The following is a 22,181-nucleotide window of genomic DNA, read 5'->3' on the forward strand; positions in this document are numbered from 1 at the left end:
CATTTACCATTTGGACGGACCACAAGAACCTGACGTACATCCGTGCTTCCAAGCGCCTCAATGGCCGGCAGGCAAGATGGGCCAGCTTCCTCAGTCGGTTCGACTTCTCGCTGATGTTTCGCACTGGTTCCCGCAACACGAAGGCTGACTCCCTGTCCCGGTTACACTCCAAGGGGGCTCCAACCACTGAGGACCCGACTCCCATCCTCCCAGAGGCCAGGGTGGTAGGAGTAGTCACCTTGGGCATCGAGGGGGTGGTAAGGCGTGCCCTACGCTTCCATCGCGCTCCAGGCAATGTACCGGTTCATCGTCTCTTCGTCCCCGACTCAGTCCGGTCCCGGGTCCTCCAGTGGGGCCATACCAGCCGGTTCGCCTGCCACCCAGGCGTTCATTGCACGTTCTCCTTCCTGGCTCGTCGATTCTGGTGGCCCACCATGAGGAACGACGTCAAGGAGTTCGTACTGGCCTGCGCAGTCTGCGCCCGCAGCAAGGCCTCCCACCAGGCACCCTCCGGGCTATTGCAGCCGCTTCCCATTCCGAGCCGCCCTTGGTCCCATGTGGCGTTGGACTTCGTCACGGGTCTTCCTTCTTCCCAGGGGAACACGTGCCTACTGACCGTGGTGGATCGGTTCAGCAAGGGGGTTCACCTCGTGGCCCTTCCCAAGCTTCCCTCGGCGGCCGAGACGGCGGACCTCCTGACACGCCACGTGTTTCGCCTCCATGGGTTTCCCCAGGACGTCGTCTCGGACCGGGGGCCCCAGTTCACTTCCCAGGTATGGCGGGCTTTTTGCAAGGGATTGGGGGCAACGGTCAGTCTTTCCTCTGGTTATCATCCCCAGACTAACGGACAAACGGAGAGGATGAACCAGAGTGTGGAGTCTGCTCTTCGGTGTGTGGCTGCCGAGAAACCCGCTTCTTGGAGCCGTTTCCTTCCCTGGGTCGAGTACTCCATCAACTCCATGGTCAGTTCCGCCACCGGCCTCTCACCCTTTGAGGTATCCCTGGGCTACCAACCCCCTCTTTTCCCTGCACAGGAGTCGGAGGTGGCAGTTCCCTCCGTACAGGACCACCTCAACCGGTGCCGTCGGGTCTGGGAGATCACCAGGACTGCGCTGCTCCGGTCATCGGAGCGCGCCAGTCGTGGGGCTGACCGGCGCCGGGTTCCTGCGCCGACGTACCACCCTGGGCAGAGGGTGTGGCTTTCCGCAAGGGACCTTCCGCTTCGGTCCTCAGCCAAGAAGCTTAACCCCCGGTTCGTCGGTCCTTTTGAGGTTCTGAAGGTACTCAGTCCGGCGGCGGTGAGTCTTAAGCTTCCTGCGTCCATGCACATTCACCCCGTTTTCCATGTGTCCCGGGTTAAGCCTGTCTCTCTCAGTCCCCTGATGCCTCCTGCTCCGGAACCACCTCCTCCCGCGATGGTGGACGGTCACCCCCAGTGGCAGGTCCGCCGGTTGATGGGCGTTCGACGGCGGGGTCGGGGGTTCCAGTACCTGGTGGACTGGGAGGGGTACGGCCCGGAGGAACGGAGCTGGGTCTCCCGCCATCTCATCGTGGATCCCGGCCTAATCACCGACTTCCATCATGCCCATCCGGGCGAGCCGGGTCGGGCTGGTCGCCGGGTGGCTCCCGTGGAGGGGGGGGTACTGTGAGGTTTGGTTGGTTCCCCGCCACACGCTCTCCTGAGGTATGGTGCTGATTGATGCATTCCCCCGCCACACGCTTTTAAAAACGATTGCCACTTTCATCACGCAGCTGTCATAGTTTGTGATTAGCGCCCCAGAGGGCTTTATATACCAGGACCTTCCTTCTATCGTTGTCGGGTCGTTCTGGAATACAACTGCATTTGCCTGCTTTTCCCCGTTGCTGTTCCTGGTCTACTTTCTCTCCAGGACCTTTCTGTGGAGAACCGCTGTGGAGAACCTTGTTCCCCATTTGGAGCTGCGCCTCGTTTTGCCCGCTTTACGCGTTGCGCTTGGGTGAGTGGAACCAAACCCCTCTGGATTATTCTGATTGTGTGTCTTAGAAGAGACACTGAAGACTTCGTTTTGTTGCACTAACTCGGCTAAATTGTGTGTTGTGGGGAACACTGAGGACTGTCACTGTCAATTGGTTCTGGACCCAGCTAGGGAGGAGGGAACCACACTGCCTCTGTGTTTCGTTGGACTGTTTCTGATATCTCTCTCTCTCTCTCCGTTTTCCACCTTGACTCTGTAAATAAATACGCCCTAGCATTTGGCTAAACTCTGAACTTCCTGTCTGTGCCGTTGCGTTTGAGGTCGGTTACAAACCATAACACATATAGTATGGAAAAGGTAACTTACAAAATCAACAACAATGAAAATATGTTGGAAAAAATATGGGGTTTCTTTAAACTATGGAAAGGTATTTGACAACATGGACAGATCAGGCTTTGAGGATTTAAGTAATACATGAAACAGTAATAGAAAACTATAGTAGTAGTAATAGGCAGAGCGTTCTCTTTGATCTACTACTCAACACCCTGCAGACCTACACCTATAATGACAATTCTAATGTTTTGTATTTGTTTTTTCTTCTTTGTAACTATTATTAAAATAAAATGTATTTATAAAATGATTTATTCATCTATCTATTTTTTATTTGATATGTATGTGGGACGGTATGTATGGATATTGGATGTATACTATGGATGGATGGATAGATATTGTTGTGAAGGATCAGATTAAACCGAATATATATGTTTATTTATATATATATATTTAAATAGTATTTGTATATCGTTTGATATCCCCTGTATATTCCTTGTACAATATGCACTGAATATCCCTTTAGTCTGCTAAACAGCCCATAATAGTTTCATTCTACCATTGGACGAGAACCTGGCGCCAGCAGCCATACCCCTAGGTTCAAGTTCAATCGTGCCGCCCAACATGCCGAGGCAAGCCCGGTTCCGCGTAGGAATACGTCTGGCGAAATACGAATGGTACTATTTGTTCACAGCGCATATATATATGGCGCAAGTAAAGTAGAACTTTCTTTTAGTCCAGTTCTTTACCCTCCAACCGAGTAACAGACGCGAAGCCTCACCCACGACGCACGTGTGGTGCAGTAAGGCCTACTTGGCCTCAGAATAGGCATTGAGATATCATGTGGATTAATAGTTGAATAGTCATAGTTTGGCACTATACCGTCGAGTTGGACGTATTTCTATTAAGCTAATAATAGTCTATTATGTATGGTGCATCGTTCGGTTAGAGTTATAAAGTTATCAGTACCCCCATCGTTCCTGACGTTATCTGGAGTCTTAACCAGGCTGGGCAGACCACTAGTGGTGCTTGCATCCGAGGAGCTCCGGGCCAGGGCGACTGGACCTGTATATTGGATTACTCTACCCGGACGACGGCGAGCCTTCCATGGCTTGGATTATGCTTTGGGTGCTTTGATTATTCCATGGATAACGGCCAACACTGCGGAGTGTTGGAACTACCCCCCGGAGAGGAGCAAGGTGAGACGGCGCTCTACACCAGTGAGGTCGCCTCACGTCTCTCCGTTGTGGACCGGCAGCTACCGTCCACCAGAGGGTCCAGCTGTATTCGTCTGCGGACCGAGGTTCTGTGGGCACCGTGTTCAAGACTTTGAATTCTCCCAAGAAATCGTCGGCCAGATGGGATACCGCCAGCGGCTTCTCTAACCCCCCCCCCTCCTACTGTCTTACAACCAGCGGGACCCCCCCCCCCTTAGTGTATCCAGCTATAATCATTTAAGTACCATCGCTATAGTTTCCTAAAGAAACGGGTTGTATACTTACTCCCTGCGTAACCAGAGATTGGACATTCAATGTTGATTTACCTACGAATACTCATTTGCCATACAAGTGCATTTCAAATCATAAGTGGAAACAAGTGAACGTTGTATATACCTTTTGCTATATTAAATATTCGATTTGTACATTTGTGTGGACTTCGTTTCATCAGGTGGGAAAGTGTTCATCATATTTATATCATGTACTGGATGGCCAGAAGTTAAAGTACAAGAGGTAGTGGTTTAATATTACCATACTTAACAATACAGTCAGGGAATTGTACCCCTCAGTTACAGATATACTAGACTTTGCAATCTTCTTTGAGGAAAAAGTGGGAGAACATCCGCAGCTCCTTCTCCCAACTCCCACAATCGAGAACCTCACTCTGTCATCTTTCTCTCCCATTATAGAAGTCGAGATCCTGACACTGGTAACGTCGAACCGTCCGACTACATGCCAGCTGGACCAGCTACCCTCCCCACTCCTCCAGACCATAGCACCAGACATCCTCCCATTCCTAACTGCAACCATCAACTCCTCCCTCAACTCTGGGGTGGTCCCCACCTCCCTAAAATAAGCCAGAGTCACACCGCTCATAAAAAAACCAACCCTGAACCCCACCGTCATAGGCAACTATCGTCCTGTCTCTCTTCTCTCCTTCCTTTCTAAAACACTTGAACATGCTGTATCCAACCAACTTACTGCTTATCTCTTACAGAATGACCTCCTAGACCCTAATCAGTCAGGCTTCCGGACTGGCCACTCCACAGAAACGGCCCTCATTGCGGTCACAGTGGCACTTCACTTAGCAAAAGCGAAAGGCCTCTCCTCTGTCCTGATTCTCCTAGATCTATCTGCAGCCTTCGACACAGTCAACCATCAGATCCTCCTCATGGCCCTCACAGGAATGGGAGTGGCTGGCTCTGTGCTGACATGGCTGACATCATATCTCAATGACCGCTCCTACCAAGTGTCATGTCGGCCACCCGCGCCCTGCAGATGGGTGTCCCCCAGGGCTCGGTCCTAGGACCCCTTCTCTTCTCCCTCTACACTAAATGACTGGGTAACATTATCACGTCTCATGGCTTCTCGTATCATTGTTATGCCGATGATACTCAACTCTTCCTCTCCTTCCCTCCCTCAGATATCCACGTCTCTGAGCGGATCTCGGTCTGTCTGTCCGACATTTCCGCCAGGATGAAGACCAACCACCTCAAACTGAACCTAAGCAAAACAGAATTGCTCCACCTGCCGGCCAAATCCTCCCCCCTAACCGACCTTTCCATCACAGTCGAGAATGCAGCTGTGACCGTGTCCCCGACCGCCAAGAACCTTGGTGTTGTCCTCGACGACCAGTTGAACTTTTCTGCTCACATCGCAGCGACAACCAGAACCTGCAGATTCCTCCTGAGCAACGTCAGAAGGATCCGCCCCTTCCTGACAAAAGAAGCCACCAAACTCATCCGGGAGGATGCAACCCTATCTACGCCGCCCCTTCGCCTCAAATAGATACGCTATCAGCTCTATCTTTAATCTTTCAAAAATGTTCAGTTGCTATCAGCTCTATCTTTCATCTTAATCTTTCAAAATGTTCAGTTGCTATCGCTATCAGCTCTATCTTTAATCTTTCAAAATGTTCAGTTGGTATCGCATGCACTTATCTGTGTTTTACTACACACATGAGTGCATGCCTACCAACTGTTCAACTTCACCTGTTTTATTGCAACACTACTATCACCGACATCTAAGAAGGGAGATCCCCCCTTGAATGGCCCTTCTAAGGTTTCTCTCCTCCACATTGCCTGTGGTGCATTTTTTCCTATTGCTAGGTTTTAGTGAGTTTTTCCATACCTTCGCGTGGGGTATGTCTGGGAGTGTTGCATTTATTTATTTTGCATTTATTAAAAAAAAATTGACTTTATGGTGTTCTTGTTTTGTTCTTGACTTATTGTGATGTTTCTTCTTGACTTGTTTAAAGAAGACGTGTCCGGCCCATGGGGACATTAACGTGTGTTGTCGGGCCTTACAAATTAATTTGATTTGATTTGATTTGATTTGAACTCCTCGTCCAATCAACAGTCATCTCCCGCCTCAACTACTGCAACGCACTGCTTGCTGGCCTCCCGGCCACTGCCACCAAGCCTCTTCAACTCATTCAGAATGCAGCGGCCCGCCTGATCTCAAACCTACTGAAGTCGGCCCATGTCACCCCACTTCTTAGGGACCTGCACTGGCTCCCCATTGCTGCACGAATCCGCTTCAAGGCCCTCGACCTGGCATACCATGCGGCAAAGGGAACCGCTCCCGCCTACCTCCAGTCAATGGTCTCTAACTACACACTCTCAAGACCCCTACGCTCTGCATCTTCTGGCCGCCTCAGACCTACTCCTATCTAAGCTCCGGGAGGGTCATCAAAGAGAAGTCGCCTATTCTCAGTCCTTGCCCCACAATGGTGGAATGAACTACCCACCCCAGTTAGGACAGCCGAAACCCGTCCAATCTTTCATCGTCGACTAAAGACGCACTTCTTCAACCATTATCTGAAAAAATATATATATATATATATTAGGGCTGTCAGTTTATCGCGTTAATTAGATTAATTAATTACACAGCAAATTATCGCGTTATGAGAATTAACTCAAAATTAATTTAATTTTTTTTTTTTTTTTTTTTTTTAATCTCATTCATTCCATAAGAACGTAGAATACACATTTACAGACTTTGTTTTAAATATGGTCCATTTGCATGTTCTTGGTATCTGATTCTAGGGACATCTATGGATCTCAGGGAATGTATTCCCAGTGTCAGAAATACTAAATTGTAATGAACCAAATTAGAATATCAATAAAACATTTGTTATCTTTGACTGAATAACACCAAGCAAAAATTGACCAGACCTGAAAAATCTAAGCAAATTACTAAATGGAAGATGATTAAACAGAAGGTTTTGTAGATAGTACTGAATTCTGCCATCCGGACACATGCAATTTGAAATATGACTATAGAATATCAGGCATAAAATGGTCATGCGATTAAAATGTGATTAATTAATTACAAATTCTGTAATTAATTAGATAAAAAAATGTAATCGCCTGACAGCACTAATATATATATAATCTAACCTTAACTAACCTTACTGTCATGCACTTGTCCTAATAAACTAACCTACACTGTAGCACTCAACACTTTGATGAACATTGTTACTCAGCTGATAGAGTTGTTCCCTTCCTGATGACCTGTCATACAGAACTTGTAAGTCGCTTTGGATAAAAGTGTCAGCTAAATGACTAAATGTAAATGTAGTCCAGGATCAGTAACATCTATACTGGTAGCCTACTGACTTTGTTTTTGTATGGGTGATGGGTACACATATGTACATTTGTGTGTGTATGTATGTGTGTACAGTATGTATGCATACATGCATGGATAAGTGTGTATGTATCTATGTATGTGTGTATGTGGGTACATATACTACACCTAAATGTATAGTGACTTCATTGACACAATAAAGTATAACAAAAACAAAAAAACAAAGCAAGTAGGAGTAAATGCATTTATATATATATATATATATATATATATATATATATATATATATTAAACTAAACTAAATTTGAATAAAAATACAATATAATATAGGACAGGGCTGTACAACTGTGCAAGATTGTTGTAGAATATATACACTAAATTAGAATAGAAATACAGTGGAATAGAATATACAGAATATTACAGAAGGACCCCAGCCCCACTCCACCCCATCACCCTGTGTGACTCCCCAGTGGACACTGGACACTGTGGGGGCCCTTCCGATTCTTGGGAACCACCATCTCCCATGACCTCAAGTGGGAGCTGAACATCAGCTCCCTCATCAAGAAAGCACAGCATTTCTTGATAATTGGACCTACAGTAATAATGTCAATTTAATTAGCTGGAATGTGAAAGGTATTTCAAACAAAACTAAAATATATAAAATTATTACATATGTGAAATCCCTATCATGTGATTTGGCAATGCGTCTAGGAGACCCATCTAAATTAAATAGAATCAGTTAAATTGAGACAAAGATGAATGAATGAATGAATGAATGAAAACTTTATTTAACAGATTGCAGAATGGGTACAATACAGTACGGCTCAATACATACAATTGTTAAGGGGATGCAGACCAGAGAAAGACTTTTGTCTTGTTTCCATCAGGGTCCCCCATTTTCAATTCATATAGACATTTATGACATACACAACATACATGACATTTATGGCATAGGGACATATAGGTATTTAGTACTGATACATTTGTGACATAAACGGTATTCCAATATACAGTACTGTTACCCCTAGATCCTGACAGAGTATATACATATGATGGGGAGGGGACTGTACATTAGGAGGGGGTGGGTGGGTGGGAGAGAAATATACATACGGCGGGGAGGGAATATATACATGCGGTGGGGAGGAGACTGTCTATTAGGAGGTGGTGGGGGTTTTGGGCATTTACGGTGGCCAGTTTCGAATTGCAGCCTCCCGTAGGTGCTCGTTAAGAGCGGTTTTGAATGTGGGCAGGGATTCACATTCCTTTACAGCTTTGGGTAGGGCGTTCCACATTGTTGTGGCATAATTGCGAAACGTGTTTAGTCCCTTGTTTGAGCCGAATCTGGGTTTAACATGATTTGGGTAGGTCAGGTTTTCTCAGCACCAGGCAGTGGAGCTTCTAGAGGGGTAAGTATCCTGATTTCAAAGAGAATATCATTTAAACTTTCAAAACAAATAGTTGATGAAGATGGTAGATATATAATTTTGTCAGGTCAGAATACTTTTTTTTGTCAAAACTGAATCTGGACTGAATCTGGTGCTGGCAGAATTAGTAGATTATCCCATTCTGATGGGTGGGGACCTAAATTTGGTTAGCAATGCTTCGATTGATAGGTCTGGGCGCCCCCTCCCATTAGACGGAGCATTGTCAAGTGCACTTAAAGAAATGCAAAACTCACTTGCATTATCTGATATTTAACGTGTTTTATATTTAACCATGCGGCAAGCTACTATTTTGTTGATTCCAAAACCTGACAAGGACCACTTGCAAATGTGTAATTTTAGGCCTTTGACTATTTTAAATACTGATTATAAGTTGCTTGCGAAGGTCCTTGCAAGGCGATTGGAAAATGTTATAACCTTATTGATTTATATTGATCAGGCTGGCTTTGTACAGGGTTGCCTAGCTTCAAATAACATGAGGAGGCTAATGCATGTTATGTCAAGGGCAGGGACCTCCCAGCATCCAGCGATGGCAGTATCACTGGATGCTGAGAAAGCCTTTGATCGAGTGGAGTGGAAATATCTGTTTTATGTACTTCCTAAATACGGATTTGGACCGGTTCTTATGAACTGGATAAAGGCACTTTACCATGAACCGGTTGCATCAGTCAGAACAAATGGTATAAGGTCTGATCCATTCCATCTCTATCGATCTACCCGCCAAGGTTGTCCGGTTTCAGTGGTATTCGTATTGGTAGTTGTGAGTATAAGGCCAGCCTGTTTGCTGATAACATATTATTAACACTAACAAATCCTAGCCATTCCATCTCTCAAGTGCTAAAGTGTATAGATACATTTGTAAATTTTTCACGCTATAAAGTGAATTATAGTAAAAGTGAAGCTATTCCACTTAACCACCTAACTTTTCAACCACATCTGGGTTCTGCTCCTTTCAATTGGAAGCCAAAAGGAATTAAATATCTGGGAATTAAAATCCGATCTCCCATTGAAAGAAATGGTTGAGGTAAATGCATCAGACTTATTTTTTTTTAACTTAAATTTTTATTTGCAGTTTTAGTTTTAGTTTACAAACATACATCAGACAATACATTCAAATAACAGAAATAATAAAGAAATATCCCCATTTTCCCACCATCCACCCCGAGAGATAGGGCTCCCCCATATCCCAGGACCTCTATACACGGAGCCGGGCTCCAGCGACACGGGTCCCTTGAATCGACTGGGCCTGGCCCAGTAGAGGGGAGTGCAGGGGGCTCCCCCCCACCGAGCCAAGTCCGCCACCTCCCATGTCCCAAAGAACCCCACCCCCCGCACATCGACCCCACAACACACAAGACCCCACTCTCCGGGTAAAAACGATGGTCGCCCCCCCCCCCCCCCCCCGAGCTAAGCCCGTTTGGGACTCTCCTATATCCCAGGTCCGCTACGCGCGGAGCTGAGCCCCCAGCGACACGGGTTCCTTGAATTGTTTGGGCCAGGCTCAATAGAAGAGAGGATAGGGGACTCCCCCCCACCGAGCCCAGCCCATTACCTCCCATGTCCCCAAGAATCCCACCCCACGCACACCGATCCCACAACACACAAGGCCCCCCTGGGCAAAGCTCATCCGCTCTGACCCCCCCAATAGGCCTCCCCAAGAATCAGAGCACCCCCATATCCCAGGCCCACTAGTAGGACTCCCCCATATCCCAGGACCTCTATACACGGAGCCGGGCACCTGCAACACGGGTCCCTTGAATTTGTTGGGCCAGGCCTAGTAGAGGGGAGTGCAGGGGGCTCCCCCCCACCGAGCCCAGCCTGTTACCTCCCATGTCACAGATAACCCCCCCCCGCGCACACCGACCCCGCAACACGCAAGGCCCCCCTCTCCCGGGTCGATCCGCCGATACTATAATGTGTTCACCTTGTCTGTATTCCCAGTGGTCTGTGTGTTATCTGCAGTGTGTCTCGAATCATAACATCCATTCACTATCAAATAATATGTATATATGGTATTGAATCTTGGTCATTGTGTGTGACCTCAGTGCTCGAGTCCTGTTTGGTGTGTGAGATCTCGTTATTTGGATCCTGGCTGGTCTGGTTGATCTCGGTGCTCGGCTCCCGGTTGGTGTGTGTGGCCTCAATGCTCGCATCCTGGCCGGCCTGGGCGACCTCCGTGCCCGAGTCCTGGTTGGTCCGGTTGTATCCAGCGTCTCTTTGTCCCTCTTTTGGAGGTCGTCCGTTCCACTTCTCCATGCTCCTCTGAATATTATGTATTGCATCTAGTCCAGTCTGCGTGTTGGTTTGCACGTTAGCATCGCTAGCCTTCTGTATTGCTTCTAGCCTGATCCGGATGCTAGCTTGCATATTCATCATGTTAGCTTCCATGTTAGCTTGTAGCTTCGTCTCCAGCCTCGCTGTTGTCTAACATTTTTATTTCTTTTGAATTAGCCTCCATGTTCCTCTGAATATTCTGTATTGCATCGAGTCCAGCCTGTGTGTTGATTTGCATGTTAGCATCGTTAGCATTCTGTATTGCTTCTAGCCTGATCCGAATGCTAACTTGCACATTCATCGTGTTAGCTTCCATGTTAGCTTGTAGCTCCGTCTCCAGCCAGACCTTGCTGTGGTCTAACGTTATCGCATCAGACCTTTTAAAGAATATAAAGGAAGACATCAAAAGATGGACAGTCTTGCCTTTATCCCTATGGGTTATCTGATATTATAAAAATGAATTTGTTACCAAGGCTAGCTTAACCACTAAATTTCCCTCCTAGTTGGTTCAAATAAATAAATAAATAAATACATTTCCGGCTTCCTATGGAACAATAAAAAACCTAGAATCAGCCATAAAAGATTTATGAAACCGAGAAGTAGTGGAGGAATAGGACTACCAGATCCAACAGTATTACATAGCATATAACTCAAGATGCCCCTTGCAGTGGGCTTACAATAGTGTGAGACAGATTGGCAGCTGGGAATGGCTTGAAGAACAAATTATAGAAGAACATAACAAAGATCTATCTCTTTCGATGTTGTGGTATAGCCCAAAAATCACTCCCAGACTGACAATCTGTTCGAATTTTCATGTGAAATAGTGAAAATCTTACATAAACGCCTGGCTTTTAGTGGATATTCCTTACCATCATGTCCATTATGGAAAAACCCTTTGTTTTCTGCAGGAGGTAAAACCCTTCAAAATAATGTATGGCAACAACATAATATAACACAGGTGGGGCAAGTGATGGAAAGTGGAAATATTTATATAACACAGTTTGGTACTGAAAGACACTGAATTTTTATCTCATTTAGAAATACAATCTGTTATTAAATAATTTTTGTCTAAAGGCATAGATATAGGAACAAATAGAGTCTTGGAAGAGACATTAAGGGGAATTACAGGCAGGAAAGGCATTGTCTCTGCAATGTATAAGCTATCATGTTCAACCACCCCTGATACCAATACCCAAACTAAAGTCCAATGGGAGTGAGACATGGGTATACCCATATCCGAAACACAATGGGAAGCAGCACTTAGGAATAGTACTAAAATATCTAAATGTGTTAGATATAACATTTTACAATTAAAGATACTACACAGGGCCTATATAACACCCTGTTCATTGAATGCAATTGATCACACACTACCCAAATTGTGCTGGCATGGGTGTGGAGCAGAGGGTACACTCATGCACTTGCTGTGGTACTGCCCACTTGTTAAGCAATTTTGGTTTGACATTGCTGAGGACCTGTCAGTTGCTCTCCAAATTGACATTAATCCTTGCCCTATAACTTATCACTGCTCAAGCAAAGATTGTAAAAAAAAATATTGTAGCATTGGCCTTTTTAGCATCCAAACTGATTATTTTATTGAACTGGAAAGAAGAACGCAAACCGAACTGCTTCAGTTTGGAGAACTGGCGCAAATACTTCCTGGACTTGCTATCAATGGAACAGGCTGCTCTATCACTTCAAGAGTTTGTGTACTACTGAACCTTTGTAACACTCTGCAACCACCATCCCCCCCCCCCCACCCCCCTTATTATTATTATAATAAAAAAAATGTGTTGGTCCTGTCATGTTTGTATTGTCTTGTTTGTGATGAAAAATTTAAATAAAAACTTTAAATGCCAAAAAAAGAAAGCACAGCAGAGGATGTACTTCCTGCAGCAGCTGAAGAAATTCAACCTGCCAAAGACGATGATGGTGGACTTCTACACAGCCATCATCGAGTCCATCCTCACCTCCTCCATCACAGTATGGTACGCTGCAGCCACGGCCAAGGACAAAGGCAGAGTGTCATCCACTCTGCTGAGAAGGTGATCGGCTGCAATCTGCCATCCCTCCAGGACCTGTACGCCTCCAGAACCCTGAAGCGTGCAGCAGGTAAGATGGTGGCCGACCCCTACCACCCCGGTCACAACCTGTTTGAGACACTCGCCTCTGGCAGGAGGCTGCGGTCCATCAGGGCCAAAACCTCACCCCACAAGAACAGTTTCTTCCCCTCTGCAGTGAGCCTCATCAACAAGGCTCGGGACCCTCACTGACACCTTACATTATCACACCCCTACTGGACTATACTTGCATAAACAATCAAAACATACCTGTTCATACTTCGCTGATTCATACTCTTTGCACTTAACTGCCCAAATGCACAGCCCTGCTAATTATCCCATCCCACTGTATTGTTATTTCCTTCTAATTAGTTTATATACTTGACCACATCTTGCCCAGTTGTACAGCCCTGGCCTATTTCTATATATATATTTTTTTTTTATCTACTTTTTCTCCCCATTTTTCTATTTTTCTCCCGTCCCCAATTTTGTATTGTCCAATTTTACCCTCCCCTGTCTCGAACTTTGTTAGACCATGCCTCCCACAGGCTGGCTGCAATGTGGACGAAGCCTTGCATCACGTGTCCCCTCCTGTACTCGAGGAGGCAGCCGTCACATCTTTTCACCTGCACAGCGCGATCTCTCAGCGGCGAGGGTCTGCATGGGAGGGGCACGCCGCCCTCATCGCTTCCTGATTCTACTGCACAGGCGCACCAACCGACCTGTAGGAGTCGCTGTCCACAACGTCCGATCCCCACCCACCAGCTTCCCACCCCCTAATACTGCCAATTGTATTAGTATGAACGACCAGCCAAGCTGGTAGCAACACTGAGAGCTGGGCTCGAACCCAGCATCTCCTGCGTTGGTGGCGAGCGCCTTGCCCACTGCGCCACCTAGCCGCGCCTATTCCTATTTTATTGTTTACTTATAATTGTACTATATTATATTGTGCTATATGTAATTTAGTTTATATCCCATTTAATTTGATTCAACCTCTTTATGTTAAGTTGTACAGCCCTGGCCTATATTTTAACCCTTAACCCTTTCACTGCGACAATACATAAGGTTAACCATTTCACTGCCACATGACAAATGATTAACCCTTTCACTACCACACTACAGAAGGTTAACCGTCTGTAGTGTGGTAGTGAAAGGTTAACCGTCTGTAGTGTGGTAGTGAAAGGTTAACGTTAGGTTATGACTATAACCAAGTTCTGTTAGTATAGCGACGCTCGGCATCGCTCTCTGCACTATCTCGCATACGTGCACGCGCACTGAATAAAGACCACAATGTACCTTTAATCCCAATATTCGTCTGACCACACCCCTATCAGCTTACCCATATAAGCAGGGGTGGGGCCACCCACTCTCCTCCTTCCCAAGCTTTCGCCACAAGGCGAGGTCAAAGGCTGCAGCGGCGTCGGATGCCGAGCGTCGCTATACTAACAGAACTTGGTTATAGTCATAACCTAACGTTCTGTATCGTATCGCTCTCGCTCGGCATCGCTCTCTGCACAAGGGAGGCCGAGCGAGAGCCAACGGCCGACAAATACACCCCGCTGACAGCCCCCCACAAACCATCAGAACAGGGAGGGCCGAGCCCCCCCGACCCACCCTAATGGCGGGCACCCCCCCTATTAGGGGCTTCACGGGAGGGCGACGGACCCGACCGTGCGAAGAGGCACTCAAGCAACTCAACGCACAGGGTGAGCAGACCGTGGCTTGACCCCACGACTACACACACGCACAACCCGCATGCCACCCGGGAACGAACGGAGGAACAACCTCGTTACTGCCCCCAGAATCACAGGGTCAAGGGCAAACCCAACCCCGTGGCAAGGCCGTAGCAGCGGAGCACGAAGGAAGACCCAGACCCACCAAAAGGACTGGACTCCCTAGAATGGGGGCCCGGAGAAGTCCATGATGCCAGCATCAAGACCCCACCAGGTGGGCATGTAGTGCCCCGCCCCCCACATCGCCAGCGTATTCGGACAAAGGCCCCTCAGTTACTGCACCTGGTATTCCCAGGCGGAATCCCATCCAAGTACTAACCAGGCCAGAACCTGCTTAGCTTCCGAGATCGGACGAGATCGGGCGTGTTCAGGTTGGTATGGCCGTAAGCCGAGCGGGCCCTGTCCCCCCAATAGTACACCGCCTGGCACACTGACCCTGCAGAACAGGCAGTCAGCATGGCCGTAAGCACACAAAAAAGGTTAACCAACGGAAGCAGGCAGCGCACCGGGGAAAAACCAGGCAACAGGCTGTTAACCCTAGCCTGGAGACTGCGGACGAGACAGGCGCCAGAGGGGACAGCTGAACACAGCCGCCCCGGCGGAAGGAGCGTAAGCTGGCGGTGTTGCATGACCAAGCCTCCATTTAAAAACCCCCACCCAGAGGGGTCGAGGCAGAGAAGGCTGACACGATTGGCAGACGTCATGAACGTGCAGGGGCACCCTCAAACGGTGAACCCGGGAGTTGACACTGCTCCAACACACCAGGGAATCAACCACCTCGGTGTTACCCAATGCGGTGGTTGTTCCTATAACCCCTCAAGAAAAAACTCCAAAACACACCTGCGGGTATACACCGGCTATACCGCAGTACAAGTGCTTCAGTTTCCAAAAAGGGTTAACCCAGGCCTACGGGTCGCAAACATCACTTCGGACCGGGCCTGGCGGTACGGGAAGCACAGGGTCACCAGAGGAGGTCAAAAAACCACCCCCACAGGCCCCTCTTCGCCATGCGTGAGAGAGGAGCGAAAAATAATGGAGAACCAGCCCCTAAGCACACCGTACCTGGTATTCCCCGGCGGTCTCCCAACCAAGTACTAACCAGGACCAACCTGTGTAGCGGCCGAGATCCGACGAGATCAAGCGCGTACAGAATGGCATGGCTGTAAGCCATGACGACAGTGCTGAGTAAAAACATACCCAACCAGGGTCTCCATAGCGCTTAACCCTGTGACACCCAGACCGACCTGGCATTTTTCCCCCTGAAAAAAGCCCAAGTCCCTCAGGGTACCAGAACAGCAGATCTGCATCCCCGGCGGACAACGGGTTCAACTGATCTGGACCAGCGTGACCAGAACCAGTCCCGTGCCCTAACCACGCCGACATGCCTACTCCAGGAGAAGGGCAGATATGCGTGTTGATCTTAACATGAAAAGAAGGCGCCACCCAGACGTTCGGACGAACCGCGCCTGGTGGCCCACCCCAAGGGCGTGAGACCCCACCACATATGTTCAGATCCATCCCGTCATCATCCCCCAGACATGAACGAGAATCCGTCGACAACCCACCCAGGTCATGGGATGTGGTCGTCGGAAGAGGAAAAACCCCCATCTCAGTTGCTTTATAAAAACGCTGTTTCAACCACAAGCAACCAAGGCGTGCCAGTCAATCGCCTGTTTACAGCGAGCTAGCACTATACGTGCGTCGGGACACACCCCCATCAATGAACAGGCTATTTAGACCTGTCATTGAATCCCCAAGGCGCCCAGGGGAACGACAAGAGGGGTGTGACACTCCCTAACTCCAACACTTCTGGAATAGAAAGAAGGAAGCATCAACAGTATGTATCCCAGTCTACACAGCCGGGGTAAAAAATGTTCACATTTTTACATCCCACCACCCTCCCATAGGAAAGAGACGGGGATACCCAGAGAGACTTCCCACGCGAGCTGTACAGATTGAAAAGAATATATTGCACCTTGAGCCATGTAAAAAACTGGTTTTAGGGCCTCCGGGGAAGAGGCACTGAACCCATACACACTCAATAAACGAATTGAATCGAATATACATACAATAGAAAAGGACCCTTCTAGAGGGTCCACTCACTTTGACAATCTGAGGAGGAAGGCTCTGTACTCTGATGGAGGCTTCCTCACATGGAAGAAGGAGTCCGAACTCACAGAAGGCCTGAATAGGCGCTTGGTGAGGAGGAGCCCTGACCACCCCCCCTGAAAACAGATCCATCACATGGACCTGAACAGCACACGGAAGTCCTACCAACAGAGACGCGCACGGTGACGTACTCTATGGCGGGGGAATTCCTGCGGTGCACACGCCCAATATACCAGGCCGTGGGACCAGGAACTCCCTCCCCCCCCCCCCCCCCCCGTAACGTGCCGAACCGCCACGTGACGGGAACCTTGAAGGACAGGGGGTGTACCCCTGACCGACAGAACAATGGGGAGAGGAAAGGTTACCAGTTCACCCCTTTACGACCCCACACCCATGATACGATGTAACGACAAAAAGAGAATATGACACAGTCATAGTCAGCTCTATGAAGCGTTTCACAGCTCCACACAGCGCATGAGCTAACCTGCTATCTGATTTTTACTAAGGAAAAACACAGAATAGAGAGGGCTCTAAGAACCCCGGTCCAACATACACATGTGCTTCTGTGGCCAGTACAACCCAGTTGTAGGTCACATGACACACACAACCCATCATCACCTACAAAAAATGGCAAAAACACTCAACAGAGGAACGCCGTTTTTTTCACAATGAGAGAATACATCATTCTTGATTAGTATCGACCACAGGCCTTGCTAAGCACACATGACAGCAACCAAACCAATTTCCCTTTAGGAAATAAGTTTCTCCAGCAGATTTAGCACAACCTCAGCAATCAAGCTAAGAGTTACATCGTATCCCTACCACACAAAAGACACAATTAATGCACAACATGTCTGATAGGAGGATGAAAAAGTCCCCAGGGAACCGGGGGGGAAACACAATCCTCCTATTTTACCCTCAAAACGGCCAGTTAAAACAGGAAAACCTGTTAATGTGTGAACACACTGTTCATTGTCATTACAGTCTGAGAAAGAACATTCTTTTACTCACTTGTCACCAAGCATAGCTTCATAGGTTAGTTGCCTTAGTAGTGAGTACACGGTACATATAAACACCATGATGTTTCTCACACAACAACCAGATCATTACATCACGATTTGCACGGAGAAGCTAACTGCCAGTGACAAAAAACAGCTCACACATAACCTGCAACGTATCCTAAATGCATTGCAACAACACACGTTTTGGGAAAAAACACCGTTATTCACAATACATTTAGCAAAGTAAAACCAGAAGACGTGTTATGAGGTCTGGTCAACCCCGTTCCTACCCGGAACGCAGATCAGCGAAGTGCAGTCACAGACACCGTAGGAACACAGCCGTCCTGTGTTGTCCGAACTGGGTAGCGTCACCGCCCCAACCCGTACTACAGTCCCCCGTTGATGCAACCTTGCCGTCCAGGCTCAGGGCAGGGTCGACGAAACATCCCCTGTCAAGGATGACGTCGCGGTCAAGAGTGTAAAACATGTTAAAATCAAAGCACGTTCAACAGAATAGCATCAAGCTAACGGCGATCAGAAGCGAGCTCACGGCGGCGCGCGAGAAGCTAAGCTACCCCGCGCCAGCCATGGCCATAGCAGCAAGCTAACGTTACCTAGCGACCACGACATGCTAGCCCCGCAGCTAACAGCTGACTGGCTAATAGTAGGCCCTAAGCAGGCCATGCAGCGATCCAGCAGGCTAACGCAGCAGTTAACAGCTGACTGGCTAACCGTAAGCTATGAACATGTAAACAATGACATAACACTCACCCAGACAGGCCGCCGTTCTGAACCTCTCCTCACTTTTTAAGAGAAAAGAGAAAACAAGATGTCAACACCGCTTCACAACGGTGACTTTACCACATCCGACGGAATCAGCACAGTACCAACTGGCCTGTGTAGCTGACTTTGAACATGAATCTGCCGCTATCGCACATTACATGCACATATCCCCTCGTGAAGGAATACTCTCATTTGGATATGAAAGATGGGGCCTTAACACGGTGACAGAGAGAATCCACTCGTCCAGAACACACAGGGATCACCAGTGTCAATGGTCGCGGCCCACTAGTTAAAACTATAATGGTCTTCAGACCAAGGCCTCCTGTCGCCTAGGTGGCTGAACAAAGGACCCTAGCCTGGGGCCGGTTTCCATAAACTTTGTCAAGTAGCCCCCATAGCACTAACAGACAAGTGGAGCCCGCCAGCAAACACTACTCACCCAACCTGGAACGCACCGCTTCTCACAACAGCGGCATGTCCGACAGTTCAGCTGTGGCCTGACAGGTTTCACCCCAACAAACACAGCAAGGAACTGCAGTTGAGAAGCATGCAGCGGCGTGCTCCCTATACGAAAACCGGTGGAGGGTTTTTAGAATGATCATCATCTTCCAGACACTCCAGTACGAAGACAATATCGCCGTATTTTCTCGAAAATAGTGAGAGAGAAAATAAAGATATGATGTCAACGTATCCTTGTTTCCCAAAGCTGCTCCTAAACCTTTCTTCCATCATGGTGTCAAGTGTGGGGATCTACCGAGGCACTTCTTCCTTGTGGTGAAAGCGAGAAGGAGGAGAGTGGGTGGCCCCACCCCTGCTTATATGGGTAAGCTGATAGGGGTGTGGTCAGACGAATATTGGGATTAAAGGTACATTGTGGTCTTTATTCAGTGCGCGTGCACGTATGCGAGATAGTGCAGAGAGCGATGCCGAGCGAGAGCGATACGATACAGAACCTTCTGTAGTGTGGTAGTGAAAGGGTTAAAGGGGAACTATACCCATTTTCAGAATTCACATGTTATTCCTATGGTAGAAGATAAGTACAAAAATATTGTATTAGTGAACAAGAACAACTCTCACAATAATCCAAAAACTAGAACTAAAACTCTCAACCTGTGTGATGTCATCAGCTACATAGTTGCAAGCTGCTCCAGACATGAGGGATCGTAAAAGTGACACTGAGAGAACACCCAGGGGAATGTTCTGATGGGTACATTCTGTTTCAGAACTGAGGACACTTCTATAGAATAAAATAAATAAAATACACATTCTGTGGGTCCACACATTCAGTCTCCCATTCATTATCAATGGTACAGGGGTGAGGAAGGGATTTGACATTCACGGGTGTTTACATTTTTATTTGATTTCTTTCATATTTTACATATATAGTTTTAGTTTTGATGATGACACCACAAGTCAGAGGGTCATAAACTCGGCACAGAGAATCATCGGCTGCCCCCTCCCCTCCCTGAAGGACTTGCACAACTCCCGCTGCCTCAACAGAGCAAAAAAACACATTACGAAGGACAGCTCACACCATGGCTTCCACCTGTTCGACCTGTTGCCATCGGGCAGGCGTTACAGATGTATCAGAGGCAGAGCCAGAACAAACGGGCTCAGAGACAGTTTCTTCCCCAGAGCCATCACCACCTTGAACTCTAATATGCACCAATAATTCACCCCTTCCCCCTCCTCCCACACTGTGCAACATCCTACCCCCTCAAGTGCAATATCCACAGAGCAATACCCACCCACTACCGTCTGACACTGTGATTGTTATTTTGTGTATTGTTATTTTGTATATTGTTGTTATTTTGTATATTGTACAGTATTGCCTTATTGTATAGTATTTTATGTTTCTGTATAGTATTTTATGTTTCTTGTATAGTATTTTATGTTTCTTCAAGTCAAGTCAAGAGTTTTAATTGTCACGGCATACAGGTATACAATGAAATGCGGGTGGTCTTGCCCGCAACGATGTGCAATACAGTGGTGTACAACATATAATAGAATCAAAAAATGAAAAAACAACATTGTGCAGTAAACAGGTAACAGGTAACATGGAGTGACATCTCGGTATCTGTACATAGTTATTTACAGAGCATATGGGACATGCTAGTTAGTATAGTATAGTAGTATAGTATTTTATGTTTCTTGTATAGTATTTTATGTTTTTGTATAGTATTTTATGTTCTCTTTTATTACTTGTGTGATTGTATTACTGCACCTTACATTTGAGTCCCAAATCTTGTTGTATGCTAATATAATAACATTAAAGTACAATCTAATTTAATCTAATCTAACAAGTTTGATTATCTCTTCTCTGGGTTTCTGGCTTTGGGAGAGAGCGTAGCTCGTGTTCCAGGCCATGGAAAGAACCTATAATCCAATATAGACTTCCCCCATTTGTTTGTGGTCACTGGGTCAAATTAAACTATGACAACCTTTTCACCATTAGAGGGGTCTAATATCCTTCTGTGAGACAAGCATGCAGAAAATCAAGTCACTTTGCTTTTAAAATTCTTTTTTGGGGAGTAAAACCATGTCAAACTGGAATGCATGGTTTGCTTCAAGCATCAATGTTTACCCACTGCTAATGCTAAAAGAATGGGAAATCATGACAGCTTTCATAATTCTTGGTCAAATCAAATAGAAAAATGTATTCAACGTGGGTTGGATGGAGGGGATGTAGGTTTCTGCTTTATAGGTTAGCATCAAACTTACATACCAAGTAATGTATAATATTTGTAAGGATGTTTGTGTACATGTTTCTTCTGTATGTTGTGAACCCCAGGAGGAGCTGCCGCCACTTGTAGCAGATAATGGGGATCTTAATAAACAATAAATGATAAACAATAAACATCCCACAAAATATCTCCTATATTCTACATGTTTAATATGGCTACAGAAATGTGACTGTCTACTAAATGTTCTTTAAAACGTCTGTGGCAATATGTTACCACCTTGCATTTGCCTCCCTCAGGCCTAAATAAAACAACGGAAACGAATATTGGCAAATTTGAAGGAAAATGTCTATTTTTGCAGAAGTACAAGTCAATTGTGGTGGAATTCCCCTTCAAGAGTGCTTTGAAAAGCAATCTGACAGAGTGTAGTTACGATTGCCGACACTAGAGGGAGGCAACAGTAGGACGGGCAACCATCCAAGTTTATTTTTATTCCTCTAGAATTGTCTGTAAGTCTCAACAAAAGACAGCATCATTATTTATGTATATGCCATAGTAGTAGAGTATGCATGCTTTAATGTACCACTGTATTTTTCCTTCATGAAAACAGATTAGAAATTATACGTATCCCCCCCCCCCCCATGTATTTTTCATTTGTTTGGACTTGCTGAATTAGAAAAAACTTTAAATCTTGTGGTTTCATTCACACTAGGGCCACACAAACTACATATCAACCACCTCCAATGTACAGTCCCCCCCCCCCCCACCCCACCTACCCAACCACCTCCAATGTACAGTTCCCCCCCCACCCCACCTACCCAACCACCTCCAATGTACAGTTTCTACGTCAAATGTATATACTCTCTTTTTTAGACTATTTTTGTATCACAAACAGTAATGTATTTGTAAATCTGGTATGCGACCCGGGTTCGATTCCCGAATCCGTCGTTATTTCCCGAATGTCTTCCCCCCACTCTGTCTCCCATTTATCCTCTGTCTCTCCCTACT

Source organism: Notolepis coatsorum (genome assembly GCF_963971535.1).
Source record: "Notolepis coatsorum genome assembly, chromosome: 5".
Taxonomy (NCBI): domain Eukaryota; kingdom Metazoa; phylum Chordata; class Actinopteri; order Aulopiformes; family Paralepididae; genus Notolepis; species Notolepis coatsorum.